Below are 7,980 nucleotides of genomic sequence, written 5' to 3' on the forward strand. Positions count from 1 at the left end.
TCGTATCAGGCTGCGCTCAGCAAAGCATTTTATTTCAGATTATGAATATCCTCATGCATTTCATTTGGTCCAGCATTGAACAAATTTTTTCTTAAAAGTGTTTTTTTTATCTTTTGTTTGATCATGTGTAGCATCTGTCATTTTCTGTCTGAACAGCTTTTCGATGGTTTTCTTTGCTGTCTTGGTCAACAATACACAAGATAACAACAATAAGAAATGCAAAATTTTTATTTAATTTTGTCATTTCACTGTTCTTTTTCAATTTTTCTTTTGTTCCATTCTTTTTATTTCTCTTGACTTCTGCTGGCTTCTGTAAAGAAAATGTCAACAGATTAGTCCTGTTGTTTAGTCAGTAAACTTGTGGAGATAATTTAGATTCATCAAATTACACAAGAAAATTTTATTTTAATCCAGTCTGGTTTCATAAAAATTTATATTGAAAAGCGACATCTAATCAGTGTGGCTGGATTCGGAAGATATACACGTACATCTGTGGAGTTTCAGGTGTATTATTATCATACGAGTCTGTAACTGTAGAGTTCACCAGTACTAAAATAAAACTGTACAGTACCATTTTCCCAACTGAGATTATGACCTGTAACCTTTACTTGGTCTTACAAAAAAATCAACTCTCTTAATGGTAATTGTATATTTTAACACAAATACATTTTTGTGATATAGATTGAGGCTATAAAAGGATAAATACCTTCACACAATCTGCTCCTCCAGAATGTTTTGAATCTAAGCTTATAAATTTTGGCTCTTCTAATTGATTCTACAAAAGAAAAAAAAAAGTCAAAGTATTAAATAAAATACAGTCAAGAAAAAAACACATAGTACTAGTCAGCTACAAAGGTCACAACATTCAAAAATGAAAGAAAATTCAAACAAGACAACTAATGGCTTGATTTTAAATTATAAAATAAGACAATAAAAAAACAAATATATATGTATATATATCAGAAATTAACCAACTATAACGACTAAATTAAAGGCTCCTGACTAGTATTGACACATTAACAATTATCTATACTACAAAAAATATATCTGGCCTGGCCTTGAAGGGCTAGCGATTAATCACAGGCACTTGTCTCAGAAAAAAATTTCCTATAACACGTGTTATATTAAGGTATATAGGAATTTTTTTTTTGAGACAAGTGCCTGTGCGATTAATCATGAAAACTGTATAATGAATATATTGTCTTTCATGGTTACAAATATCTACCAGTAGAAAATGTCTGCAATATTTCACTATTTTATATTACTTTACTAACTAATACATTGTTGATGACGCTGAAAACAGCATACCTAATATATGCTATGTCTTCCTTTTGGACTCTGTCAAGGCAAGACAAAAAGGAAAGAAATCAATGATTCAAGTTCAAATATATTGATTGATTGTTGGAATCTTAATGTCCAGTGTGACAAATATTTAATGCATGTTCCAGCCAAAGTTTAATTAAACAAGCTAAGGAATGGTTTGAATTTTTTTAAAACATGTAGGTAAAGATTTTTGAAAGTACTATTACATAGATTAAATTCTGCTTGCCATGAAATATTTGAAAAACAAGATATCATGTGGATTTAATGGTATAACTAATGAAATTTTGAAAAATTCTTGTATGCTGAATGTTGGGCATGATATGTATATAAAATTATAAAACATTACTTTTTTCTTAAAAATTAATAAAATTTTCTCTCTAGCAAGAAGTTCTTATTGGAGAGAAAATTTATTCAACCCATATTCAAAGGAAGATGTTTTAATAGCCCTTCAAACAACAGAGGTATAACCCTTTTTACTAGTTTAGGAACATTTTTTTCTAGAGTGTAATAATTTAGAAAACTATTTAGAATCTTATAAGATTATCTGCCAAGAACAGATAGGATTCAAAAAGGACGTAGAACTACATGTATAGGGACCACATTTTTAAGTTTAAAAAATATTTAGTTGGGTTAGTTTTCATAATTATGTTCTAATCAATTTTGCAGAATTTGAAATTATTCCATATTTAAATAATTCCTTGTTTGAACTTGAATTGCAAATAAAACTTCATTATAGATGTACATATCTTTTAAAATTTCCAAAAATGGCCCATCATGTTATATATAAAAAGTTTGCAGAGAAGGGCCTTTATATTTTTTTTAACAGTGTCTTTTTATTTAAGTTGAAAAGATTTAAAGCTTAAAAATGTAGAATCATGTCTTGTTTAAAAGTGGTATTGGGAGGATTTAATACTTTCCTTGTGTAATTGTCCCATTTTCAAAAGTAATAAATTGTTTATATATAACTGGGACTAATAGACTATTAGTATAATAGTCCCAGTATATAACAAGTTAAATTTAATTTTCCCTTGCCCAGTCTGCATGGTCTGTATCACATTTCATGGCCAACAGATAATATCTGTATAGAACCCCTATTTTTAATTATTATTATACAAAATCATTTAAATGTATCCTAGAAAGTTTAATTATATATTCATGACTATTTATATGTTCAGTGGGGTTTTTATTTTGCTTTTTTCTAACTTGGGGTACATGTATTTGTCACTTGGTATTTCACACTAAATATTTCATATAAAATTGCATTTCAAAAGATTATTTAGGGGACATTTCTGATTTGATTTTATGCAACTTGGTACCAACAGCAGAATAATTATTTGTTTATTTTCATTTTCTTCTGAGATAAACATAAATAATATTGTCTATTATACACAATCTTGCTATATATTTATATTTCAACCAAATTAAATTGTAAAAAATAGTATATGTGTTCACATCAGGAGAAAATAAAAACAACAGACATTGACAGATGACAGAGCTATGACAAAGCAAGCAAATACTCTTCATATACAATTCAGCGTTTTTCAACACATTATTTGTAAAAATACAACCATAAATGCCTCCAATAAACGTCTTTTTATATGAAATATATAGCCCAAAAATGTAGGTGACGAAAGCTTTTTGGCAATGTACTGTAGCGGCGTTTCCGCTTATAATAGAAGAAATCTCAATATTTTTAAATACATCGTTTACCTTTCTATAAGATCTATATTTCTGTCTCTTGTGACAGCTCCACGTAACGTTAGTTCTGGAACAGACCAGGTATTGTAATCATCGGATGCCATTGTTTACGTTGTAAATACAGATGCAAGCGTTTTACGTGATTGAAGCGTTCAAGTAACCACTTATGGAACCGCAGCGCCGCCACGCGTGAAAAGTCGTGAATGATTCCTATTGAGTGCATGCCCACATACCTATATCAGTTATCTGTAATCTGTGATCGTAATTCTGCCAATCAAGGCACACCTCCATTCACATAGAGGAAAATGTCAGTACACGATAATTTACAATACAACGCGCATCACTTTATATATTAAAATATAAAAATTTCCGCCACCTCAAAAATTATTATATTCCACAGCACAGATAAAACAATAAATTCTTTTGATAGAAATAAATTAAAATGTTCTTTCAATGTGAAATCAACTCATTCTGGGACCATGTGTGCCCTTCATGTCATTGCAAGGCCAAGCTACCTATACTACTCTGGTTAGCATTTAGAAGTTAGATTTTCTACTGCCTAGGTTATCTATATTAGCTAATAAAGCATAGTGCTTGTTATGCAAATTATAAAGCAACTGTCTACACAGGGGTTCTAAATTCTGATTTCCTCAAAAGCAGTTCTGTTTACATTAATGTCTACAGAACGGGTTGATAATAAGTTGGATAAGATCAACTGGAAACGAAGTTGTAACTTTTGCTAGGATCAGGCTTCCATTATTTAGGAGATTTGACATAATTGGTATTCTTGCCTCATCTAACTTTTCACATAACAGGATAAAGTGTTCCACAGTTTCATCCGCTTTACTACAGAGTTTACAAGTTGAACTAGTATGATTCTTTGAAAATGATGCCTTGTGGGTTTGTAGGATATAGTTCCCAGTTGCAATTTTAAGACATACAGGAATTTTTCTGATGTCCTTTAGATTTGCACTGACCGAAATTGCTAAAGGATGTACGGACCCAATGTTATATTTATGGTCCATGAATTTAAGCATTTTGATTCATCGATAATTTTTGATGTCCAATAGTCATGAATTTTGGAATAAACTAGTTTTTTCCATTGAAATTTTGATTACGGGTTGTTTAAATTAGCATACAAGTCAGTAATTTCATATTTTAAGCATAATTCCTTGATTTCAATAAACCAGCTGTGACTATTGTGGGGTTTTATCTGTAGCTGTCTTTCGGCTAGCCGCCATTCAATTGAATCACATTTCGCTCTAGATATCTTTCCAAATAAATTGATAGCTTTGTAATGGATTTCAGCTTCAATAGGGAGTAAACCAGATAAGGTATAAACTGCAGAATCAGCTACATTGGAATTTAAAGACAAAATTTGTTTGATCCATTTTTTATACTGAATAGAGATATTATATAGTATTTTTCCTTTTGGTAATAATATTTCCAAACCATAAGTTAATATTGGCAGAATATAAGTTCTTATTAATGATATTGAGGTTTTATTATCTAATCCATTCTCTCCATGGAGGTCTGGACCCATTAGACTGTACATCGCTCTACGTGCTTTCTTTATATTTTCATTTACTGTTGTGTCACCAGAGTCTTTATCAGATTTTTTAATTAAATATTGGAGGCGTTTGGAACGATTGGCATATTTTTTCCATTTAATTTCCAAAATCCATCTTCGATTTCATAAAATTTACGGCAGGTTTTTACTGGTATAACAACACTTTTTGTAGGCTCCAATTGGTAAAGTTGTAACAAGTTTGTCAAGGTGTCTAAGTGTTAAGTAAAAAAAAAAAATCAAAAATCAAACGCACTCTCAGCACAATAAAATGTTCAGGTATTCTGTACAAGGTAAAAATGATCGCTCGATAAAAAACCACGTCCACCACCTTCAACTTCCACCAAGTTGTTTGTGTGTGTGACAGTCCTGTGAAAAATTTAAAACAAGTCAAAATAAAGGAACTTCAAAAAGACTAGCACGTCTATCTTTCATTTTATTGATTGAAAATCGTCGAGACTAATTTTACCATTTTTACGTTTTTTGTATTACTAGTAATTGAGTAAGTGCCAGGTAATTTTAATTTTTGGTTCACTATATTTTGATCAAGGATTAAATAATTGAAGGTCGTAATGGGGGTACCTTCATGACGAATAACGGTAAAAATTCTTGCCAAATGACGTTAACGGTAATTTTTGGTGCATGATGATAAAATGTACACTTTCTTTTAGACGATAAAAAAGTCGACTGGTTTGAGGAATCACGTTAAATTTTTTTCCAAAAATAACGGTAACAATAATTATTTGAGACCTCTGACGAATCACGATAAGGACATTTAGACGAATCACGGTAAAATTTTTACCAATTTGACGCTAACGGTAGCCGAAAATGACCGTTTGACGCCTGACGGTAAAGGGCATTACTACCCTCATGATTGATTTTATCTTTATGAGGTGCCGATTTGTCTGGGTGCCGAACTGTCTTTCTCGGGTGCCGATTTGTCCGGATGCCGATTTGTCTGCGTGCCTAACTGTCTAGAATTCGTTACAAGCAGTAGCCAAAAATCGTCATGTCTAAATGTTAGCTTGCTGGTGGAGTTTAGCATACATATATCATTATAAATATATATCCTGCTATAAATTTTGCGTGTACCTACACACTTGTTACTGAAAACTGTCAGTGTCGAGTCTGTCAACATCAGTCATCACAGTGACATGTATAGTTGCTACTACTCCCTAGCCTAGACTAGGTCGATATGGTATGAGTAGTTCAGATAAATCACAAATTTAGACAAAATGTCATCAACAGGCCACAGCTTGAATTATTGTAATAACATAATAATATACAAAGATTACACTATGTCACTATCAACTGACTGTGGATTTAAGAATTAATAAATAATATATACTAATTTTAAATTATTTTTTTTTAAATTATTGTAACTATCATAAGACACAACTATGAGTAAACATAATATTTTTATTGTTATTGTTTCTTTGTACAGTCATTTGATTTTGTTATGTCAATGCTATGTAGCATGGTGGAACTAATATTTACCTTTTGTTGAGTTGTAGCACATGTTGGGAAGATCAGTTAGAAAGGCTACAACCCTTGTGGTGTTCTGTTGCCAAGCAAGGTCGCACTTTTCGCTTAAGCTTAAGCGAAAAGTGCGACCTTGCTTGGCAACAGAACACCACTTAAGCGAAAAGTGCGACCTTGCTTGGCAACAGAACACCACAAGGGTTGTAACAATTGGACCAGAGACATAGACAACAATCAGACAATGACGTGCACAGTTTTTACAGATGGGTCACCAGACTGGACTGGATTCACGACTCATCACGCCACCAACTCAACTCCTTTAGGTCACATACATTTGTACATAGGATCATCATCAGACGTCATTTATGCAAACCCCCAGAGCTCTGCATCAGTATTTTCCATTTGATAATTTACCAGGTAATCGTCAGATTTACAAAAACAGTATATTACTTTTAAGTTAAACCCCTACGTGTACATGTGATTCTAACAAATAACAACATATGTATAAAGATATAAGGCAACTTTTTTCCAATCTTATGGTTTAGATGTAGATTTGTGTAATGATTATTTCTCAGTTTCTAAACTTAAATCCACTAAATATTGCTGAATGTGTTATTTTTATATGGGATGCCGCATCATTCGTTAGAAATAAGAAACAATTCTTAATTATAAGGTTACAATTATATATTATTATTATAATTATATATATATAAATATATTACATGTGAAACTTTTAAATGTTGTTTTGTATATTATCATATGATTTGTAACATATGATTTGTAATGCAGAACACTATTGACTAATATAATATTATTTATCTTGATAATAATCTGAATATTCCAAATCAGATATGCATGTACTGCATGAATACATGTACAGATATTGCAATAAAGTACCATAAATATAAAGAACAAATTTATAGAAGTGAATACTTATTGATCACTATTTTAGGACAGACTGCAAATATTTCTGTTTGCCCAAACCCTATCAACCAGTCTCAGGTGTGTGGGAAATTTTTATTAATTTTTATTTTTATTTTTTTATATATTCAAGGGAAAATAGGGGCCAAAATGGTTTTATCTTGTAAACAACTTTTAAAATGAGACTATTAGAGAGTTTTGTGTAAATTGTGTCAGACGCAGTAAGCGAGGATATATACATGTATGTATGGTTTGAATGGTTTTACACTAGTAATTTTGGGGCCCTATATAGTTTGTTGTTCGGTGTGAGCCAAGGCTCCGCGTTGAAGGCCGTATCTTGACCTATAATTGTTTACTTTTATAAATTGTTATTTGGATGGAGAGTTGTCTCATTGGCACTCATACCACATCTTCCTATATCTATGTACATGTAATATTAGCAAAACTAGTACAAATTAAGTAATTATTTACAGCTTGTCTTGCAGTCTGCTCCAAACCAGTTAAAAATCTTTAGTATTTAGGTGTCGACAACAGCTTTAATTTATATATATACTAGAATTTATTGTAATCTTCATCCTGGAAGATTCTATGAGTTGCTCAAGCATATGAGTAACGTACGCTGTATGTTTAGGTGCCAAGCTTTGTTAATTTAGGCTGGAAGCATTATGACGAGCAATTTCATTTACATAAAACCATTGGCCCTACTGGTTCCTAGGCTACAGTTGGATTCCAAATTATGGTTGACGCAGGCAGGTTAATGCAGTTTCAAAAAAATTGGCAATGATTTTGCATCGCAATCTAAATCTGACGTCATTTTCTTAACTATTCGACATGTGATTGGCTAGAACGTTTCGTCGACGTCAATTTTGAGCTTGTCATGAACAGCTGGTTGGGCACCTTGTTATGATAGAAGTTACTGCCATCAGTCCAACAAAAACACGTTAATATAGAAGTGTGTTGCTTATATTTTGAGGTAAGTTTGTTTTAAA

At 31.7% G+C, this 7,980-nt stretch overlaps 1 long non-coding RNA gene across 1 annotated transcript; it reads right to left on the bottom strand.

Moving 5' to 3' along the window:
• Positions 1-210: 210 nt before the first annotated feature.
• Positions 211-3,231, bottom strand: LOC127710394 (uncharacterized). Its single transcript, XR_007986165.1, has 3 exons — positions 3,034-3,231; positions 707-775; positions 211-310 (listed from the first exon to the last, which is right to left on the bottom strand). It is a non-coding gene; the product is annotated as an uncharacterized LOC127710394 (long non-coding RNA).
• Positions 3,232-7,980: the final 4,749 nt, after the last annotated feature.

Source organism: Mytilus californianus, unplaced genomic scaffold (genome assembly GCF_021869535.1).
Source record: "Mytilus californianus isolate M0D057914Y unplaced genomic scaffold, xbMytCali1.0.p SCAF_76, whole genome shotgun sequence".
NCBI lineage: Eukaryota > Metazoa > Mollusca > Bivalvia > Mytilida > Mytilidae > Mytilus > Mytilus californianus.